This window comes from Bombus pyrosoma, linkage group LG7 (assembly GCF_014825855.1).
Source record: "Bombus pyrosoma isolate SC7728 linkage group LG7, ASM1482585v1, whole genome shotgun sequence".
In the NCBI taxonomy this organism is placed as follows: Eukaryota; Metazoa; Arthropoda; class Insecta; order Hymenoptera; family Apidae; genus Bombus; species Bombus pyrosoma.
In genome coordinates this window covers 8,683,037-8,707,329 of record NC_057776.1, presented here as the reverse complement: position 1 = coordinate 8,707,329, position 24,293 = coordinate 8,683,037, and the positions used below count along the sequence as shown (strand labels likewise).

At 38.3% G+C, this 24,293-nt stretch overlaps 1 protein-coding gene across 3 annotated transcripts in view; it reads left to right on the top strand.

The window, feature by feature from the left end:
- Positions 1-891: 891 nt before the first annotated feature.
- LOC122569552 (discoidin domain-containing receptor 2-like) overlaps positions 892-24,293 on the top strand; it is a 141,094-nt gene continuing 117,692 nt past the window's right edge. For all 3 annotated transcript variants that reach the window (XM_043730756.1, XM_043730755.1, XM_043730754.1), the window contains exon 1: positions 892-1,350. The gene's annotated coding sequence lies outside the window, so the exon portion shown is untranslated. The remainder of the gene's footprint in view (positions 1,351-24,293) is intronic.

The window sequence follows — 24,293 nt, the reverse complement described above, 5'->3', positions numbered from 1 at the left end:
TAAAAATTTCGTTTGATTTATGCGTATTATATTTGCAATATTAAATTAATAATGGTGAAGAATTATTACGTTATACGTTAAAGTTTATGAAATCATTGATTGATAGAAACGATACTCTTTCCTTTAAACACATCATCTAAAGCTTTAAAAATATCTAATACCATACAATCTTCCTTTATGATAATAAAAATAGACAAACTTTTACGATACGGGTCTCCTGAAACAATTACCATTTGCTACATCTACAACTTCCTCTTTCTCCGAAGAACGTCCACGCTCTACGATACTCCGCAATAATATTTTAGAAACATCCAACGCTGTATATAACGATTAGATGACACAAACTTCTATCAATTTATACAACGGACCAAGTATCTCGCAACGATTGCCATTAACACATCTAACTTATCTTCCTCCCAAGACAGTCCAATACTTTATAGTAACATTGTAGAAACTAGTTATTCTAGAAGCTAATTCCTTTCCATGACAATAAAATCAGACAAACTTCTATTTACAATTATCAATCTATACAACCATACAAGTCTCTTATCTATCAAACCTTATCTTATCTCTCTCTCAAAAAACGTATAATACTTTATAATAAGAATTTATGGGAGGACTAGGTATTTTCACGTCTAGAAGTCTCTCACGCCTGCAGAGCAGTTCTCTCACGGGCAAAATAAGCTCTCGTCCAACGCGGCTGTTAGACACCCGTATAGCTTGACTGCTCCTCTCGTTGTGCCTCGTCCGCTCGCGTCCCTTTCGCCCCGTGCGCGTCGCCCTCCCAGCCCTCCCTACCCCACCCTTCCAGTCACGGCCCGTAGTCCTTTCCCCCTCCATCGAAATCGATGCTACTCGCGGATCGCGAGTTCAGTCTGCGACTGGCCACCGCGTGCGTAACGTCGCTCCCTCTGTCTCGTTTTTGTTTTGCCTCGGGCCTCGACCCGAACACCCCCTCATTCGTCGAACAACCCCCCTTCTCCTTCGCGCGTTCCCTTTTACCACATATACAACGATCAAATTGTAAACTGTTCGATCTGTTTTCGTCACGATATCGCGTGTTATTGTTGCGTCGTAATCTGCGATCGGAGTCGATCACGTGTGACATTGCGCCGGACGGTGTACAACGTTGAGAGAGGAAATCTTCAAGGAAAGAAAGATTAGTTTTCTGTGAAGGAAACGGAATGAGGAAAAACTCAGTGACGAAGCGGAAGATGTATCAATCGACGATGATTCGATGCGAGTTCGGAAAACGATCCTGAGGCGATCGGATGTGTGACGAGGCGCTACCGTCGAGGATAACAACCAGCCAGCTCTACGGCTGTCCCCGTGCAAAGGACACTTGATTGGGTGAGTGGATATTTTTATTTTCCCAAGATGATATTCTTTCACCTTCGAGACATAAATACCTTCTGTAAGAGGAGAATGTTTGTTGCTCTAAAAGAAGAAGTGTTTAGTCCTTATCGAAACATTCTAAAAAGGCTCCCCTCTGTTAGTCGTGCTATTATTCATGGAATTAACGCGAGATTTACTCCGTTTGAATGTGCGCGCATGGAGAACGGAAGTATATCGACGGGGCTTGACGCGTTCGTAATTAACACGGTGCAAACGGAACAAAATGTTCACGCGGGCTAGCGGGAAATTAAATGATATCCCGTTTAACCCTATCCGGGTTATCGTGAAATATTTCCAGCGGGGTGAACGCGTCGATGCAGACGCGTAACGCGAGCTGACAGCCCGTATATATGCTCGGAACTAGTAGAGGAGTTTACCGCTGGTCAGTCGGGCCAAGTTTATCACGGACCGACATTCGTTTTTCGGTTATTCACTCCACAACGTGAAATATCCGCGGATCTCTCGTTCAAGCAACGCTCTCCATTCGACACCGGCGTAAACTTACGATGCACAAAGTGACACAGTTCTGACACTCGATCGGAATAAATTTAACATGGTATTATGTCAACGGCGCTCGTTTGTCCTACGAATTCATCGACGAAAATTACGCGAACATTGCATTGCAATTCCCCTCGTTACACGCGACGACATCGAATTAGAAACTTCAATATTTCCGCCGCTGGAAGCCTGATAACGTTAACAGCCCTGAAACGCGGGAAAACTCCACGAATTTCATATTCTAATTCAACCACATATATCGAACGCAATTTTTAAGAAGTTTCTTTCGATGTGGCGATTAGGAAACGTTTAATTATAAAACTTATTAAATAACCTATTAAATTGAATTTTGAGTGCCAGAAATAATTAGAGGGACCGAGTGTTTTCGATTTGGAGGTGAAAAAGAAATGCATGCCCATCCAAGTTTTGAGAAAAACGTGGCAAAATAACGTGTCGATAATGTTTAAGTAATTTCCTTAAAATGGTCGAAGAAAGATAATAAAAAAGAGAAAATTGTTAGCGTTAAAATTACATATATATATATATGTATATACATTACAGTGAAGATTCGGATCTGCCTTAATTGTTAAATCCGGTTAATGAAGTCCTTGAATTTGGTCCAGGTTATCCCGCATCGCGTTCTATCATCGAACAACATTCTATCTCGTTTAGTATACTTTGCATGTTAAAATTTATTTAATATACCGAACCATAGTTTTAATTTGATATCGAAACTATCTCACAACTCTGCCTCTCCACGATTCTGAAGATATTCCAACGAAAAATTTCTAGTTTGTAAGAGTCAACAATTCTAGACATTCAACGAAACCTGGAAATATATGAAATACAAAAACCGTGCGATAGAAATGATTGGAATGAGGAAAATGTAGGTGGACGACATAAGAGTTCATCGAAAGTAGTCCAACCGTACGATTGATCAGCCAGTACGGCTTTACCTTGACGTTTTCGGCGACAGTTTCCATTAAGGTGGTCCCGTGGACGTCTCAGTCGATGTTTCGCTCCGCAAGAAATTTCATTTTCCCCTCTCTTTCCTTCCGTAGCGACCACCTAGTTTTATTGGACGCTGTCCTTCAATGTCCACTGCCGGCTATCTACGATATCGTGACACGTAGCGCGACGCGGTCATAAGCGACCCCGAGGAAGTTGGTTAATTAATTGCCTTTGGAAATATAATCCGAGCGTCGAGTGTAACTAATCAGGGAGAAACTCGGTCGGACGTTGACGGGCATGTTTGCTGCACCTATCACGTACGGGGATGGAAATGTAATTTGCCGGGATAGAGTTAGCCTCGTTGAATGCCGTGGCCAAGCTTCGCCGCCTATTCTGCCCATCAGCTGCAATCTCCTCGCGGCGTGCCACCCATTGATCGCCACCAACGATTTTGCATGTAAGAATCTACAAGCTAGGATACACGGGGCCGAGACTTTGCGTGGCGAACGTTTTAACGTGCTAGTTCTCCGAGGAATAGGCGTTAAAGGGTCGAAAGGTTCGTTGAAGGATTGTTTCTTCCTCGTTTACCATCGGAAAACACGTGAATTCTGCTGGAGAACTGGGAAGTACAGTTTAGGATATTATGTGGGTAAATTGTAAAATTGTAAATTGAAACATTGTAAAATTAGCCAGGATTTGAAATGAATATGTTGTGTGTGTGTATTTGGGATCGAGATAGATAAATTGATAGAAATGCAAATAGATAATCTATTGAAAGCTACGGTGTTGTCATAAGAAGAGACTTAGAGACTTTGCTTATATTGAATAATGAGATAAGTGAAGAATGGAATAAAGATTTGAAATCCTGATCAGAAATTTGTAACTTTCCCCGAACTATTAATGAATACCGAGTAGGTTTTAATCAGTTGCGTAGCTATTTTTCAAAATTTCTTATCAGTGAATGGTGCTATAATTATGTAATATAATACGATGTATAATATTATTCTCAATTGTAGAAATGTAAACGAAATTCCTTACATCAGCCGCTGCCAAGATTCTCCTTATTCTTTCTCTTCTCTGTCTCTTTCTTTTTACCTGTAAGTGAAACATTATTAATGGCAGGTCTCCATGGAAATTTCTCAATCGAAATTTAAACATACACATTACATTGTACGGTTCTAAATAGCACAATCTCGTTATAATATCTTGACCCGTACTATATCTTTTTCAATGGATATATTTCGAATTCTAAACCAAGTAAATTCTATTATTTATTCAGCAGTCAGATTCGTTGCTCTTGATATTCAGACGATTCTCTTCCATGTACTAGTCGTCTTCGAATTTCAAATGTATGGAGGTAAGAATTCCGGGATAGGCGACTTCGTCAGAATACTTTTCCTTAAAACAAAAATATTCGAAGGAGTAATAGAGATTTTCTTCCCGCTTGAACAGACGTACGGTTATGGACTGGTATCAGGAAATCCGCTGATTCCAGCCCTAACGTCCTAAAAATTTCTCCGTCTCGTTGGATTTTACATATAAACAGTTACATCGAACCGAGTTCATGTTTATGTATAATACTCGAGTACGATCAACGACCTCGACTTTGGAACCTTCTTTCTCGGAAACAGACCCGGTAGGACAACAAAATATTCATGGCGTCTCGAACCACGCTTCGGAACTTTCCCCTTAATCCCAAAACGAACGTTCCGTTACGAAAAATGCCGAACATGCTGACTTTCCATAATCGCTGTAAGCGATTATAACAATTTTAATTAAATGAAAATTTAATCAATCCCGGCAATCAACTTCGTGCATCCGATCGACAAATTAAAACACGCATACAATTAGCGTCGAGCATTCAATTCGCCGCGATTAACGCTTGTCAACGAACAAGGGGGAAGGGTGGAAAATATTAAAAAATGAACAAGACACGAGGAACAGTGGTAGGAAAAAGAATGAGTGGCTTGTAACGTGCCTCGACCCTAGTCAGAGTTTTCGAGATTTTATCTAAGAATGTATTCTGATGGTCAGATGCAAAGCTCGTATTAGAGGAGAATGAATTATCGTCGAATAAAAATTAACTGAGTCTGCAAAATAGGTATAGGACTGTTGACAGGACTATTATTTAGATATTGCTGTGGCTCCTTTAAACAAGGACTCACATATGAAGAAATCAGTATAATCAGTATATATAATAGAATCAGTATCAGAATCAGTATATATAATAGCAGCAGCGGAAAAGAGAAATATCTATAGTTTTAATTATTTTATTAAAATATTAAATTTTAGTAAAAATGAAGATATATTAAAGCACATCACTCTAGTTTGAAAATATTTTGTCTTCAAAAATAACTTTATCTACCACGATCACGATTTTCTGATTTAATTAAATATCAATCTCCTGTAGCATAATTACGAATGAAACATACAATAATCCTGTAATACGACGAATATTTGCCCAAAGAAAATTAAGGATGGCGAAATACCATTTTTTTTTCCTGAAAAGATACAAAGATTAACGAGCATCGTTTCTGTTACAAACCCTCCTCTTTCGATCGAAAATCATCGAGGTTGCAAGAAGAATATAGAGCGACGATTCTTGAGAATTGTACAAAAATGTTCTGATTTCAATGTCGTTTGCAGCAATGAATTCGCTAGATAGTTAAACTGGGACGATTCGCGATTAAAAGCTCAGAGCTTCGGCTGCACCATACATTTGCATATAGGAAGCTCTGTATAAATTCCGTGGTTATACTGCATCAGAAGCAATAACGCAACGCGAAGCAGAACACGTTAGAGCGCGTTTGCAGTTTGCAAAACGGTTACGTACGATTCGACGTTACGCGTAAACGATTGATCATACACCTCGTCGGTACTTCGAACACGTCGACGTTGAGGATGCTTCTCTCTCTCCCGCTATTTTTTTTTTTATTTTGTATTTTTTTTTTTTTTTTTTTTGGCACCGGTGATCGACTAGAACACGACTCTTTTCACAGCTCGAAACGTCGAAGTTTAGTAGCTTCAACGAGTTATTGTGGATATTTCGTCGTAGAACTTTCGGAAATTCCTGTGCGCATCGTTGAGTCCGGGCTTGTTCAAACGAACTTGCGAATCGATACGTGAGCAACAAATTTGCTGTTATATTTTAATACTGTATGGTATTTACCGAGACTGAGCGAGAGGGTGCTGCTTCGTAATCGCGATAATTCAAAAATCATGAACCATAGCCATCGTAGTTTCCAAGATCAAATTTTAACATTACCGATCGATAATCGAGAAATTCAAAATGTTAATAACGCTTTTATTGTACGAAATAATGCAAGCATAGGGTATTAGCAGAGTCTATAATACAGTACTGAATGTACATTTTACTAGCAGAATATTTGAAAGCTGTGAGATTCTCCGATAAGTTATTACGTTGCCAGGAAATTATTAATGGAAACCTAATAGGAAAATTCGTATTGTAAACCGGTCGAATATATTGTTAAATTTCTAAAACTGAATTCTTTGACATTTATTCTCGCTTCATTTACCACGGAGTAATTTGTATAATGACAAAGACACAGGTAAAATTGTACCAATGCAGCATCGGTATTGATATATTAATTAATTAGCTTCGTGGACATCGTATTAAATTTTGTACCATTTAGTCCGACAAAAATGTTGTTACCATGAAAATAAAGTGCACTAGAGCTGACAAATAAACATTTCGTTGAGAAATAACTATCTGCAAATAGTTTCTATAGACAGTTTCTGTATTAATGCGATAAATATTTGTTGAGAATTTTGGATCTTTGAAGCCGAAATAATGTTATGGGAACAGAAAATTTACACTCTTAATTAATGTTTAAATAGTTATACATTTATTTAATGGACGATCTCTATTATATTTATCGATACATATCTGCACGCGTCTCAGCACTTTCTTCTTTACCTGACTGTTAACTGACGACCCTTCCAGATGCTTCTAACGACTGACCAGTTTACGGCCATCTGTTTTTGAGACGCTGCGCACACAAATACTCCCACACACTAATACTCGCATACAAGTATTCTTACTACACGTTTAACCTAGTCCAGCACAGAAAATTATACATATCGAAACAATATTACTTGACAGTAAAACTTTTATAGTAAAATTAAATTTTCCATCCATTAATATCGTTTATCGCCGAATAACTTATATTATAAGAAAGAAATAAAGTGATTGAAAGAATCTTAGTAGAAGACCTTAAAATATTCCATTTAAAAAATTTGTCTCTATAATATAGATAGGTTTCCCTGAATGTGCCATTACAAAAAACACAACGTTTAACCGCTAATCTTCTCTAAAAGCGCCTCGTACTACGTCATTCCGTTCATTCCTTGAATTTCCCAACCAAATTCGTAGCTTGCAATCAGAAGATCCACTCGTACGCACCCAGAATGCTCGAAATCTGCCGTACGTCGAGGTCGCGGAGGAAAGAATGGCGACCGCGTATTCGCGAAACTGCGGCGATAAAATCACATTCAGAAACGCTGTGTACGCCTAACATTAACGTGCGGTATGCACTATCGTTGCGGTACGGCAATACAAATAGAGCTTGCTTCCGGCTGCGACGGTTGCGCAGCTCGGCTTCATGCATCGCTTACTCATTACTGCACATCCGCTCGAAATCGGCGCCGCTTTAAAGCCGCGAAATTTGCTTTGGTTGCTCACGAACGCGACTTTAAAGCGACCTGTCGGTTAAGAGTGCCCGCTGGCAAATACCGTTTTACTTACAGCGCATAAACACGAATCAAGTTCAAACGACGTACGAATACGTTGTACGCGATGCGATACCGTCGCTTGATGGAACATACCACGTTTCACAAATGCGTTGCCTAATTTACGTTTCTTTCGATCTTGATAGGTATCTGTAGAATGTAGAATTTTTTACAGAGACTTAATGATATTTGCAGTTGAAGGTTCTTACAAAATTTTGGTTAAATTTATTGTAATAAAATGTTATTCAATGGCATGATTTTTAAGGGGCAGAATATAAGAAAAGTAAGTGCAATATCGCGGTATTGAGAAGGATTTTCTAAAGAGAAATAGTGGAATAAATTATTTATTCATAAAGTTACATCTGCTGGTTTTGCAATACTTCATTCGTATCGTCGCATAATTTATTTTACTGCGGAACAATGTAAGAGATTTTGAAAAATATTAAAGTCCCGAAAATTTGTTCTTCATACCTTAAAAATAGAATTTCCAAATGATATAACTGAATTTTGGAATGGCGTCTTTGCTCGAGTTCTTTTGACATAGAAGAAAAGATGAAATAGGAATGGAAAAATCGAAGAAAGCAATAATGGATTATCGATATTGGACAAACATTGGTCATTTGTTGGAAACAAGTTTTGTATTTCAGCAGATACCTTAATGATTCTTTGACTTCAAACCTTCTACGAGCTATCGATAATTATCGAAACAGTAGGAAATGGTAGCTCGGTGAAATTCATCGAATTTCGTGCCCTCCTTCCGCTCGAGGTCGTCGCTGCTCGAATGATACCCGCGTTTCAATGGAGTACGAAACAATTGATCCATAAATCACGCGATCAAAACTGGGCTGGGCGGCCGGATGATTTATAAAAGCTCGATGTATCGTGTGAGAACCGAAGCGACGAAAAAGTCTCGCGCGATGTTACAATTAATCGCATTTATTTACGTACGAACAAACCGAGGTCAATATTACGCGACCAGCGCGTAAAAGTTTTCCAGCCAATTTCACAGGGAAATATGTCGGCGTTGGAAAACTGATAAAAATAAAACCTACGATACGAGGTATTTTTTTACTCCTTTTGTTCCCTTTATAATTTTTTGTTTCTCTTCTTCATATATTTCGCTTGTGCTTTTTTTTTTATTTTTTTGTGTCGTAAATGCACACGATTAATCATAGTTTTTTACTTGGGCACATCGCGTACAATGTACCATGAGGGAATTGAAGCTTCTACCCCCACATTGTTCGAGAATGTTCGCGTACAAACCGAGTTTTCGTTTCGCGGTTATTTGCGGTGAGGCCGCGGTGCGACAACGAGAATCGCGAGTAATTAATACCAACCTTATACGTAATTAGTCATTGAAAAACAATGTTCGAGAGGACAATGACAGCTTGAGCGTTCCTCCGATCTCGGTGATCCAGATTAATTAAATTTCATTGCTTAACGGGCATTAAACCACCGCACAGCCGCGAAATAACATCTCGTATCATTGATATTATGGCGTAGTTTATTAAAAAACGATTTTGCATATATAGTGGCACCTGAGCCAACGAAAGATTTGAATCGGAAAAGGCTCGTATTATTGTGCTTTGGAATATCAACGTTGTTTTGCTTTGTTAGCTTCAAAGGTAAACGAACTCCAGACAAAATATTATCGCCGTTATTTGTAATCGTCAAGCGAAGTTACACTTCAACTTTTTATAATAACACCGGTCGATACAAATAAACGAACGTGCTCTCTAGGACAGTTATATAGTCGAATAGTCAGTCAAATAGTAGTATTGAGCGAGCTACGATTACGATCGGTATACACTATCTCTGTACTTAAAGTAATTTTAATATACACTGACTATTAAAATTTTATCACTCGTCTCTTTAATAAACCAACCGACACGTTTAATATCCACCTCACATATTCCACCAGTTTCTTTGTTATACGTTCGAACGATCGATTACAAAATTCATTAAATTCGTAAGAATGAATTTTACAAAAATTAAGAATCGATACACGCTTGTGCTTTTCCAACAAGAATTAGAACGCAGGGATGAAGTTCAGAAGTCGTTTTCAACCCTTTTTGATCATGAGTTGAAAATTCTGAATGATTATCACCTTTCGTTCTTATAGAGGAACTAAGAAGTAATAATTGTTACAAACAAATTTATAAATCACAATAGAATGGTACAATGATTAAACGGATAAGAGCGCTAAAAAATATTTATAGAAAACAAAAATACAGAACGGGAAGTTTAAATGGTAAGAATGTAAACGACCTTAATTTTTCATTACAATCTGTATAGATACGTGTCGAGTGTTTTGTCATAGATTTTCAAACATGATATTCCCACGTTCAAAACAGAAAAAGAACATGCTTTACTGCTAGCTATGCTTTCGCTGTTCGTTACTTGCCTTTTAACTGATTAAACCGCTCCCTCTCAAAGATCCCTAAAAGTGATTTAATCAGTAACATGGGAAGAATTCGGAATACTTGGAAAATGCGTGTAGTAAAATGAAACGGTCAGGTTACGGCACATCATCGTGACCCTTAAACCACGTTGTAGGAAGCTGAGGAATCGTTACGGTGTCGTGTGATTTTTTATTTAACCACCTGGATGGAAAGCCACGAACGATGCCGGATAGGTCATATTTTTATCTTCGTCGTGGCAAGCGATACCTCTAAGTAATTCGAATCGATCGAACGTACAAGTTTACGAGCCGAGGTGATAGTTTATCGTTGAACCGCTATTCGATTACTTACTGTAGTTTAGAGTTATACGAGCGTGCGTGCGTGCGTGCGTAAGTTGACCACGTATACGAAAAGTTTGAAGCATCTGTGCTTTGCAAGATCTCTCGTTCTTCCTTGTCGTGATATAAAAATAAGGAAAAGTTTGGTTATTATGAAACCCGGTTCATAACTTTCTATTGATATTACAAACTTCTCGTATTTTTTTATTTTTTCTGAATAATCAAACGATAATCAAAGCTTTCTCTGGGCTATATCTTAATTGCTTTTTCGTGTATATATACATATTTCCCTTCCATTTCTCTACTTAATTTATTCCATTTGTTTTTAGTTCTTCTATCAGAAGCATGTCTCGCATGTATTTATTTCGTTCGTTCTATATGTATTTAATTTATTTTGCAAACTTTTTAACGTACTAATACGTCTACGAATACGCCTCGCAGATTTATCGTTAATATCCAGTAAACGCAACAAATAATAAAATTTAATCTTACGATTTTATAAGAAATCAAAAATTGATATTATTTGACTCGTCTATTTTTCAGCTTACGCATTAGAAATTATATTTTCTTCCAACGATGTATATATAAATATACGTTCGTGTATAACGGGATAAGTACAAGTTCTATGAAGGAACGCCATCTGTTGCATCTGTCGATTTACAATGGCCAGATCATTATTGATGGCAAATTTATCGCATCATAAATAAAATTCAGTGTAAGACGCGCAAAACGCTTCTCGCTGCCGCCGGCTGCAATCGATACACTCGCGAACGATGTTCGACGAATTTGCGGTATTCATCAAATTGACGTCACCCCCCGCGACCTGGTCGTTTGTTTTTTAACGGAACGAACGAAACGAACGGTCTTTGCGAATGCTCGGTGCACGATCGAATTAAAAGCTGCTTTAAGCGACTTGATTTTTGTTTGAAGAGCTGTTCCTTTGACCGGCCGATTCAATTTCGTGTTGCGTTTAATTGGATTTTTATAACGCGGAAACGGGTAATTGCAATGATCGGTGGCAATTACATTTGTCTGTTGTTCACGTTAAAAAATATACGTACATCATTCGATAATCGTGTATAATCAGTATAACGAAGTAATCTCGTTTGCCTGGAATAATATATTACTCTTCAGATCCATTGTCTGAAGCATATGATAAAAACGTAATAATACGAAGAGATATTAATTCATACATGGGTTACATTGACGAACGATGGCGGAAGATAAACGAAGGAACTCGATAAAAGTATCTCCTTGAAATTCGTTTCGTACCGAGAGTCTCTGTTTCCATAATACTCTTAAGTATTATAAAGTATATACATTTCTCCTTTGTCTGATCATGGTTAACCTTAACCACTGCTACTCTCTTTCCACTTTACCGAGCTCGAACAATATATTCCACATTTCGGGCTTTATCATCGGCAATATAAACGTCACGATGGAACAAACTATCTTAATATTACTCATTCGTTATCGTCGAGTCGCGGTACGTTTCTCTCCGACGATTTTTAACGTCGTGAATTTCTTCCTCCCGTTCTACCCTGCAAACGGAGGTTAAAACGGGAATGTTGAAAAAAAAAAAAAAGAGAAAATAATAGCGTAGCAATGGTTACACGAATACTCCCGTTAATTAACCAAGGTCGTTCTAAATTTGTTTTCTAGACCGTTCAACGTCGGACCATTGATCAATGAGGTCGACGATGATTAGTTCGGCTCCCTGGCTCATTAGAACCGCCACGAAGCAATAAGTCGACAGAGTTTTTCATTATTCGCGACACGTAGCCACGCGATTAGTTCAGTTTTTATTCCCATTCTCTTTCTCTGCCACTTTGTGTTTTATCGTACTCGAGAGGCAAATGACCACGACAAATGAGCAGAACGGATGACAATTAATGGCGATCGATGTCATTGCCGATCGTTATCGAAATATTCCATGCATATCAGAAAATGCACTTTGTGAATTAGACCATCGCGTTAGATGGTCTCGTTGCATTAGTCGATCTCAAATATTCATACATTTCGTACCACTTTTTCTCGTTGAACGATTCATGCTTATCCGAGAAATATTTTATTTCGAAATAGATGGACGTGGATAGATTTTTAGTTTCATTGCGGTTCACATACTTCTACAGGTATATTACTGTGCGTGTGCGGCGATTTTCGTCCACCGCTAACGACTTTCGCATCAATTGTACTATAGAGCAGTAACCGTGTTTAGGTATTTACATTTCGAATTAATTATATTTCCTGGGTGTATTGTGCTCGTGCAGATAAATTCGCGGGGAATTTCCGCATAAACGGGCGATATTATAAAAGCCTTTCTGTGCTTCGATCCCAATAACCAGATGCTTTCGTATCCCGCGGTGCATTCGTAAAACTCGATATTTCATTATAATCCTCTTGTCGATCGTAACGTTTTAACAAACGGCCGAAATCTATCTCGCTCTTCGCGTATCTAACACTCGCGATTGAAACCTCGATTTCAAATCCATCCAACTAATTTCAAGGGACAAAGAGAGACGAGAAAGAAAGAGTAAAATAAAAAAAAAACAGTAACATGCATACAAGCATAGCGACAATTACAGCAAACAAGCCCAGAGACAAACGCTGAAAGGTATTAAAATCGCTGAAATAACCCATCCGTGAAATTAGAAAAAAAAGGACAAAATGTAAAAACGGAATGAAAATACCGCGACATTTCGAGCGTGTCGTTAAATTTCCTGTCTTCGCCCGATAGGTTTGAACGCAACGAGCGAAAGCCGCGAGTATAGCGCGATTTTTGCCATCCGGAAATAGCCAGAGCCGTCTCATTAAGAGAGCTTAAACCGATCCAAAACGGAGTTAGCAACAGAGAGATCAGAGAGGCGATACAGCACTCGTACATGCGATACAGATCGAACGTCGTCGTTTTGAAACTCGCTCGTGGAATTACTCGCATTCGTCTGACCCGAGGATTTCACGCATCACGTACAGAGAATAATCCTGCGTCTCGTCCGTCGCTTCACGATCTGATACCCTGGACCGATGTTGATGCCGCTATTCGACATGGCCCGTTTCCCTTTCTGTTTCTCTACCCGACTCTCTGTCTTTATCCGTCTGCCTGTTTGCATCGATGTTACACGGAATTGAGTATGAAAGGATTAGCGGAGCTATAGAGTGACACTTGCCTCTCCGATTACTTCTGCTCCGTTCGATTACGTTCTCCTTGAAGCCGTCTAACTCCTGGATGGTTACACGCAGCGCAAAACTCTTGGGCCAATTCAGTGGTGGAAACTTATCTCTGAATTAAGCGCGAGTTTGATAGTGTAACGTCTGTGCGATGGCTTTTAGCGAAGCGAGATGTTGCGGAGAACGTGAACACGAGGTGTGATTTAGAAATATAAGAACTACTATTACATAGTAGAAATTTACGTATATTATATAAATATTGTATATTTATAATAAGAATTTTGCACATAGAAACTTGGAATTATTTGCTGGAATTGTTTTGTAACAGTTATCTTCAAAGTTGACCTTCTCAGCAGTTCCGCTTCGTTTCTAACATATTTTCTGTCATTTTTCTGGAAGCTAAAGTTATAGATATTTTTAAGGGTGGATTTTAGACCGGTTTCCGTATTTTCTTTTATTCTATTGATTATTTGACAACGATGCCCTGTTTGCGAGATCTTTAGGTTAAAGAACAAGAAGAAATTACAAGATAGATAGATAGATAAATCACAACGAAGACTGAATATAGTTTTTTAAAGGTGAAAGTAATTTTATGTTTGGTTGAAAATTATTGAACCGAAAAGAAGGTGGTGTAATGCTTTTAAAAAACGAAAGCTACACTATCACTCTTAGAAAAACGTTTCTTTCAATTTATTAGAGATTGAAATATATTTCAAATACCTTTTGACTTGATCTGGAGAAATTTGTTAGGAAATAAAGAGAATTTATAGCTTCTTCATACATCGTAATTAATATTACACGTGTTAGGCGAATTTATTCTGAAGCATGTTTTCCTCCGCGGTGAGAATGCGATAAGAAAGGCTGCTCTCGAGCGTCGGATGGAATATGCAAAATTTCATTAGTGGGATGCGATACCATTGTTAGACTTATTAATGTATTCTAAGGCAATTTTACGTTAATGTATAAATGAGAGAAATGAGCTGCTCGCTGCTGCCGCTGCTGCTAAATAATAGAGTTTCACCTGAAAATTGTAATACATGTAATAGAACTCTAATTAGATTCGCGATGAAAGCAGTAATGTATACGATGCGGTAGACTGAAATCTTAAACTACCTTAATGTTGTGAACATAACATCGCATTAACTATCGTAAAAATACCTGATTAACAGAGAACAATTTGTCAGATTCAATATACTCTTACGTAACTGCCTGGTTAAGGATTAATATAGTAATGTGAGTTGAAAGTTTCGAAACGTGTTACACTATTGCCTAATTCTCAAATAGTGTACTAGATTGTCCGAAAAGTTTCTCTCATATTATAAGGAAATAATAGACTCATAATGTTCTTTGTTTTATATTAGTTTATTGAATTATGCATGAGCATAATGATAGAAATATAACGAAATGGATCATACCTAATTCAACAAAATAATATAAAACAGAAATTGTTGTTCATCTATTATCACCTTATGAAACGAAAGAAACTTTTCGGACGACCTGATATAATCTGTTAATATATAACGTATAATTTATAATCTGTTTGATTCGATAGATAAACAAATATAAAATATATCGAGATTTTTTTTATTATCAAAAATGTGTAACCGTAAATATATAAAGTGTAAATATAAAATCGTATAATACAATATAAAATTAAATTAAAAGTAACGTACACGTTATGATATTTAAAAGATGGTACATACATTTATTCTACTTTCGCTTCTTTATTATAAAAATATTTTGCGTAAACATCTACCAGTTATCAGCGCATTTGTTATAATAAACGCAACGTACAATCCCCATAAAAGGCAACAATGAACTGATTTAAAACCGCCATTGCAATTCTCATCCTAACAATAGTATCTACAAGCAATAACAATTTCGCTCAAAGCGAAACAGTAAGCCACATCACTGAATTTTCCCGTACAAAGGAACAAAGTGATACGAGTCGACCAATAGTCAAGCACTTTTGCGCGATAGTAGTCTGTTTACGTTTAAATACGGCTAATATCTAACTAAGCTGAATACTGTACAAGGGACGTGTGTGTTGGCAACAGGATATTACGCGATGCTTACACGAGTGTGGCAGCCGCCACAGAAACCAATATCCTTAATAATACAGAAGCGGGACGGTAAATTAAAGTCGGATATCGCGGGGAATAAAATGGATTTTCGCAAAATCACATGGAACTCGAGAGTGTCGTTGGATAAGAGCGCAGGCTTTTGGCTACGGCAGAAGAGAGAGGGGAGGGAAACTGAAAGAGGCGCTTTGTTCGAGCACGATCAGATTTTCAAAAGACGCCTTAACGGGGCTGACCCTAGCGGTAATAAGGCTTTCAAGATCCCCTTCGGGCTCGCTCGGGAATGCTAAACTTCCTGCGAACTGATGGCGCCTGATTGGCTCGTTATTCCGCGATGCTCCGTTCGAGCACGATAGATTTGGATGAAATATTGAGGCTGCGATGGAATCGTTAAACGCGAACCGATCTTGGTCATTACTTTCCGTTACTTGCTCGTTGACGCTCGATCTTAAAGAGGTTTCATGTTATTCAGCCTCGTTATCGGAGGTTATTGCTGTAAATACTTAATGAAATATCTCTCATCCGATATCTTATAAATTGATTTCTTATCGGTATACAGAGGCTCGCGTGGAGTATTTGATCACTTATAAAATTCCTTTATAGATTCATTATTTGTGTTATACGAAATATTTTGACATTTTATATCGGTTCAGGCGTATTCCATTAGAACATATTATTATTATTATTATTAAATAAATTGGTCGTTTTAATGCGTATACATCGAACATCCGGAAAATACCGCTGTCATTTATATCTTCTGTAGAAACTATTACTATTAAGATAGGTCCATTTATAGTCTTCTCGTTTCTGCCACGACATTAGTTTGGCCAATACTCGTAACAACATATTCCATCTTCATAACGAGAACCATTAGAGTGACTGACGGAGCTCCATCACAGAATTCCATCGATTCTCCACAAATGGTCTTCAGACATTCCAGAACCTTACAAATGGACACAAGTCTTCAGACGATGTCTATAAAACTGTACGCGTCTTCTAGACAACATAGTTTCAATTCCAAACAGTTCGAGTTTAGTTTACGCAAGTGAATATCCGTTAGTTCTGCTCTTTGAAAGATTTTAATGACGCACTAATGCAATTATACCACTCTATCCTGTTCAATTGCCTTCTCGTCTGGTTGGTACAATATCGTAGCCCATCATCGAGCATTAAGACCGTCATTGCCTTTGAAAACGTGTTTACCACTCGAGTACCCATATGAGCTATTGAAACCGTGGTTGCTTGTTAATTGTTATTGGGCAACGTTGAGAAGCGTAGAGACGTCATTCATGGGGATCAGGCCGCTGAAGCACGTATCATTACACCGTGCATCCGTTAATGACTGCCTAAGATGGACTTGGAGTGCACTCGAGGATACCGAAGTTTCCTCCCGGGCGCGGCGGCGAGCAGGAACCGCTCGTCTGCCTCGTTAAGATCGTTCAATGATACGTTAAGATCCACTTAGGCCGACTCTAGCTCGAACATTATAACTACAATACGAGCTATGATTGCTCGTGCATGCTAACGCAATTGTTAGATCGAGCGTAATTAATACTTTGGCCATTTACCAGCCCATTTCCCATTCTCTAGACTTATTTAAGAAAAAATTCAAATAAAGCCCACGAAAGTATTTTGGCATTTGCGTGTGTCGTGCAGAAGTATCTGAAGTAAAGAGACAATTATTCAGTGCATTAATGAGCCAGAATATTCAATGAAATCATTTTTAGCACTAATTTTATATTTGCTCATTGATCATTGAGATCGATTGACACGAAGATTATTTCTCTGCCTACATGTTACTTATTTATCAAGCGTATATTTATTGTGTATAGTAAATGTTTGTAATTTCTATATACATTTTCAGATTAGTTTCAAATTTCTCAATATAATCACTAACATTAACACGACAATATGTAAGACGAACAAAGATTGAAAAAATAAAAATAAAATTTCTGACGTAATACGGGAAAAGCGTTCGTGCATATATCGTTAACGTTTTTGGAAAACATAGTTGAAGTTAAATTAAGATTCGGTGTAACATAAAAAGATATGAGACGAGTTGAAATTAGAAAAATCTGTAAGGAATATATATATATAACGTTCCCAATAAGACTCATCGTGCCGTATTTAGGAGCAGAAGCAATTTCGTCTCTAAACATAAAAGTGTCTAAACATAACCCACTCTCGTCTTCGTACGATAGTATAGCAAAAGTTATTCGCAAGGTTTCTGATAAAACTCTTTATGAGAGGAAATAACTCTGTCATCTAATGCAAGAAGACCAAATATAAAGGTCTTTCAACTCCCTGAACTTTTACAGAAAAATATTTATTCTTAGCTATAGCTCGACCTCAATTACCAGATATAGCGTTCTAAATAATCAATTGTATCATTTCTATATTTAAAAGGATCTTCAAAATTAAGATCGTACGCTATCCCTAACGCTCCATTCAGATTCAGCTTGTCTACAATTCCGTATCAAACCACTTCACACCAAGCGTCTAATTCCCGCGGAGCTCACCCTCTCAGACGTGTTCCATTAAACGCAGCCGAGACCAAGCACAGCATCAATCGTTACGCTTAATCAACACCATCCTCCTGCTATCAGACAGCTATCCAAACAACCGTCACAACAATTTCATCAAAGACAACAGCCACCCTCCTAATAAATCCCAAACCTAACAATCCGATTGTTATACGTTGAGGCAGCTAGACAAGCAAGCACGAAACTTCCAGCGTGATAATAGTCAAATGACAAAACGCGCATTCATTCCCATCGGCAAACGAATCGTACAGCATTCCGTGGAAAGGTGGAACGATAGCTTGGCAGGCGCGTATTAGCGGCACTCTCGAACGATGCTCGTAGGCGCAGACCAAAAGGAATATAGGAGGAGCGAGCAACTCTCGAGCGGTCAAGCTATCGAATCTGCAGCCAACGTTGATACGCATCCGTTAATAACGGCTTAAAACCAACTTTCGAGTCCTCTCGAAAATGTCGAAGTTCCCTCCTTCTGTCCGGGACTCGTCTGCCTCGTTAAAGCGCAGCCTGCTCGGTGATATCCGCGGCTCAGGAACACGAGGGCGAAAAGGAAAGCTGTGGTGAACTGAAGCGAGACAGGCCCGGGCCGCGCGCGCTACACTCTTAGAGGAGTAGACAAGGAGAGCGAGTAGATTGAACGGCGCTGCCGCCAAATTGCTTTCGGGATTATTCGCATCCACCTGACTGTTTCCAGGCCGCGACGCCGCGAGGACATAAAGGATCGCTGGCGGAGACGTGGGCGTGCGATACGCGCTCAGCCAGTTCGTCAGCTCAATCTGGCCAGCGGCCAACACCCTCAAGCGCTTTTCGCTCGTACGAAACGGTACCCGTTGGCGATTCCGTGTCAGGACTAATGCGAGCCGTGGCGCCCGATACGGAGCCCGGCTATTCTGATTAAACGTAGCCCCTGGTGGAGGACTTTCGTCATTTCCGGCCGACTCGCGCCCCATACTCGCGCCAATTTTCTGCATGTGTCTAGCGGATCTGGTCGCGCCGACGTCCACGTTCTGTAGATGGACGAGATCGAGCTTAATTCTGTGGGATCGTACTACGATTGTCCCTGGTTTTGAGAATTTTCACGAAGGAGGGAAGTCTTGTTTCTCGGAAGCAATTTTTCGGAATGAGAAATTATATCTAAGATTATAGCGAATCGTGAAAATATTCGGACGCGTGGTATAGGAAATTTGTATGAGTATACGACGGGATTTATACATTGTTAAACATAGCTATTACATTTATTCGAAAATTCGAACAAATTTTACTTTATTTGGTATTTTATAATATTAAATATGATGTAAAGGAAATAACAGTAGCAAAGTATTGAAATATCGGTAGACATCCTGATACTTCTAACTAGCAGTGTACAAAGCCTCTTGAAATTTCGTTGGTACTGTAACGAGGCACGACTATCATGATTATAGGGGCAAAATTTGAAAATCAAGAAACGTACAGGTATACAAATTACAAGGTATTTATCACGAACATAAACTTAATAAAAAAAAAAAAATTAACGCCCTTTCGAAATTCTTCTGTAAGAAGAGTAATTAGAAATTTAAAGAAAGTATTAAATTTAAAGAACCATAGCTGAAATTATATAGGATAAAAATGGGTAAATTTCGTTCGACTAAAACGGGATATACGCGACATAGTGAAAATGTAATTTTATTATGCAATCGCGCGAGAACAGAGCGTGCAATATTCCGAAAACACTCACCACTGGGGAGAACGTAAAGACAACGAGAAATAAGACAAATACTATCCCGAGTTTCGTTCCCAGACGTGATGTATCTCGTTCTGATTTAACAGATCCGCATCTCGTATTCATACATCAATACACGAGGTCAGAATTTATGAAGAGGGATGCGAGACTGAGAAAGCAGCACGTTTCCTTGCGCTCGGATAACATTGCATCCACCGGACTAGCGTAAAATCTTGAAATGGCAACGTTATATCACACTGTGTACGAAGCCAGAGTGGCCAGTGCATGAATAGGTAAAGAGTATGTCGATTTGTCCACTGAATGGAAATTGAAGCGAAGCACGAGGAAAATTAGATAGACACTTCGAATTCTTAATGTGGAAGTCTAACAGAGCAAATGGCCTGTTTTTGAAATGGATAAAAAGATATACTGCACGTATTATTTATGTTTTCTGTCATTTTGCTTTTTTAAACGCGTAATCGAAAAGATCAGTTTTAATTCATTGAAACCAATTTTTATTCTGTGATAAAACGCTGAATAACATGTATCATAACTAAAGTCTTTTTCATTTACCTTCTAAAACCGAGAGATTATTCTGCCAGGCTCAGAGAAATATGCAGCATTTTTTGTCGCGAAATGCTATTTTAATGGAATAACAAATTCGTCCTAATAAAAGAACGCTGAATATATTGTTAATCGTCCGAGTATATTGTTAATAACCGAATATGTAAAAATAAGTAAATAAATGGAGCACCATTTCGGTAATAATTCGATTCGATAAACCCCCGTCATTCACATACTACAGCTTCTTGTCTCAGCAGAGTGGAGCACGACGGTAGCGAAAAACGCGGGACCCACGGATCGGCTCGATAATTCCAATTTCAACGGAAGTTTCTATTTATTCGGGCTGTATCGGTATTCGATTAATAACTATCGGGCGCGAAATAATGCGATAACTGAACCGACGGAGGCGGGTACAAGCGGACGGAAGATAAAAGCCCTTCCATAAGTCCAATAGGCAATGACGCGCGATAAGATTATCGGAATAATGTAACGTGAAATTGCATTAAATTTAACTCGATATCCATCGCGTTGAAAAATGCTGAATATCGCGCCGGAATCGCGCCTCGCTAATGCCTTGCTATTTCCTTTTTTTTCACGTTAGTCTTTCTCTCTCTATCTCACTTGCTATATTTTTTCCTTTTTGTTTCTTTTCTTTCGATATTTCATTATTTTCTTTTATCTTCGTTATTTTCAGTCTCTTTAGTCGATCCTGCACAGGAGCCAGACATTACGAGGCGCAGGGAAATATTTCACACGGAGGCTGACGCGAAACTATTGGCTCGCCGAGGAACTTAATTTTGTTAGCAATCTAGAATTTGCTGCGGCAGCGGGAATCGAGAACTCGCGGAAATCGGTCCAGCCGCACGGCCGCGAATTTGTATTAACTAATTGCGAGCATTATTTATGTGACGCTGGCTGGTCTGTTGCGATACCGCCACTTTCCTAGTAGTTTCGCCATTCGACCAAAGAAAATATATAGAAGGTAAAAGAGATACACAGGCTCACGAAAGTATTTGAACATTTTTAGACGCATTTCGTGAATAAAGCAGCTGCGTTATACGAAATATTTTTTTTCACTGTAACGTTGTTTATCGAAAGCATTTTCCGAAAGTGAGAAGGAAGATTGAAAGAGCGAAAGGGAAGTTGCCTTTGAATTATTCTATCTCTTAAATTAATCACGCTTTTAAATTGCATGTACAGCGTTTGTACCTCAGTGAGCTATTAAGTTTCGAAATGAGCAATGTGTTTGTTTTCGATAAAACCGGTAATATAAACGAAAACCGTACATTTATTAGTCACACAGAAGCTACTAAGATTTTTTCTGTTTGCAATTATTAAAAACATAAAACGTTCTCGGTAATACATACCAATACTTGTAAATATTGAGACAGAGATACGATTACATATATATTTATTCTTCTGGTATCGTTTTAATTATAATAAACAAAGTATAACATATTTAGGTACACACTAAAAGTCGATAAGTCTAATGTTAATAACTGACAAAAAGAATTGTTTATAGTTTAGAACAGATTGAATTCCGAAAGAGTTTATTGAAATAATGATATGCAAAAAGGATCGAGAGAAATATCATTGTTATTTATGCACTATTTATTTAATATTATTCAGATTACACACTCCAATGTAATTATTTCACGTTTCAATTACTGCGTCTGCTGATAAAGAAGCTACGAGTAGGCAACGCGGTAATAAAAATTAATAGAAATTAGTATAATCCTCTCCGCTTTATATCACGTTGAAAATAAATTCTGCATTAAAATATAATATCTCTCACTGCACGGTAAATTATGAAAAGTTGCTGAAATTAATATATTCCGAGTCATGAATTTTTTAAGATTCCAATCTTGCGAGTTATATAATGAAAAGTATTTTAAATTACAATGGTTTGAATACGAAAGCGTTGTAAAAACTGTGTACGAAGGAAGATAGAGGATAAAAGTACACGCGTGTGTAATCTGAGTTTCGCATCGATTTTCTGTTTACCGCGCGGGGGCGAAATATTACGAATAAAATGTAGTTGAGCGTATATTTCGAAATGGTGGAGAAAACGGGAAAACAAGTAGAGAAGTATGTAAATGATAATATAAATACGTCAAACGGCACGTAAATGTAATAAATAGAGGGCCAGAAATGTTGTTTACATTTTATCTGCGGCTCATCGGTAACGGTACACAATTCATAGGAATCGTTATAAACAAAGAACAAAAAAGCTCGTCGGGAAATGAAACATGTTCCGTTGTAGAACATTATTTGTAATAATATTTTTTGTTAAAACGAGCGTTGCCTCTTGCTTCTCTGGTTTCAAGTTCTACTTGATCTGTCTCGAGCTCAAGCTAAATTTATTTAAGCAATCTTGTCAACTGTTTCTTCCAAAGCTACTTTTCGCTCTTCTCTCTTGCGCTTGGTCACTTTAGAAAGATCCACGTATTGCTGAAAAACAGTAAATTATGTACAGAAGCTTACTTTATATGCAAAGTAAGTAAAAAATCGAGAATATAACATCTTCGCTTAAAGACTCGTTTCGAGAAAATTCGAATATATTTATAATAGTTCAGAGTTACTTCTGTACACGTGCACTCGATGAATTCTCGAATTCGATTTTCTCGGAAACGAGGCTTCGCATGAGAAAATTTCATTCTACGTTTATTATTTATTTTCGCGAGTAAAATAACGCGTTCTACCATATTCTGAATATATGTTTCTCGAAACAGATTTCGGTTGAAAAGACTCGCTAACCAGATAAGGATAGAAAAGCGCGATAAGGATAGAAAATTTTCCTCGCCGAGAGAAATTGGTTTCAAAAAATTATTGTTTCTTGTACGTGCAAAGCAGTGGTTAAAGGAAGAAGCGAAAGAAAGCAATGAAAGTGAATAGCGTATGTCGATAATAAGGATAGAAAAAGAGAAAAAAGAATTAGATGTAGCTGGGACAGAATTGAACATTGGTTCGTCTGGGCTATCCTTTTTTAATTTCAACAGGGAAAGGGGACTCTCGTTCGTACGAAAACTGTCTTGCGAGTTAGTGCATTTAATAGAGTACTGCCAGAGATATATACGTGGTTTGTGGCTGTTGAAACGGTATCAGCCGTTAGTGGATTACTCTGCTCCGTGAAAAGAGCTTTCCGTCCTTTTTGACCGGACCCTTTGAGCGAACTATTCGAGGAATTCAGATTTCTATGTATTTGCCGTGCTGAGGCGCATTGAGCTACGGTTTATCCGACGGATGAAATGTTTAAATGCAAATTTTAAAGAGTTGACGGGGAGTAAACGCATTAGGGATCGTTTCCTCTTAATTGCAACCGAGTAAGCGAACCCAGTGCACGCTCGATGACGGGGTTATATCCCTCCGGTTTCTGCTAGCGAGATTTCTTTTCAGAATATTTGAAAGGGCAGAGAGAAGGATGCGGAAGGAAACGACGTTGCGTTTCTCAGCGCGAAAACTACTTTTAAGATTGCGGCTGGAGCCGAGTCGCGCTCCATAGAAACGCGATTTCGTTGAAATTCGCCCTGGATTGTTCGCACCGTTGCGTAAAGCGCAACGAGTATATGTTTTGGAAATTTCAATGTGTGCCACTTACTAACAGGCAGCTGGTACATATACACCTCTGGTAGAAGCGAAGAATTTTCTGTATACCTACTTTCTGAAATGGAAGTACGTACGTAGAAAACGTGACTTTAATATCATATTTGTAAACTCCATTTTAGTTAAACAAAGTAAACAAGATTCTAAAGCTACGTATAGTTTAGTCAAGTTGAATCTAAGCAACTGGAAACAATTTTACTAATGTGAATTTGGTATTTTGCACGGTGTCAAATATTCTTCGAAATTTTATGTGAAATCGACGCTTTCTCAGCTATTTCTTGAATCGATAGGGTAATATTACTTCTCAT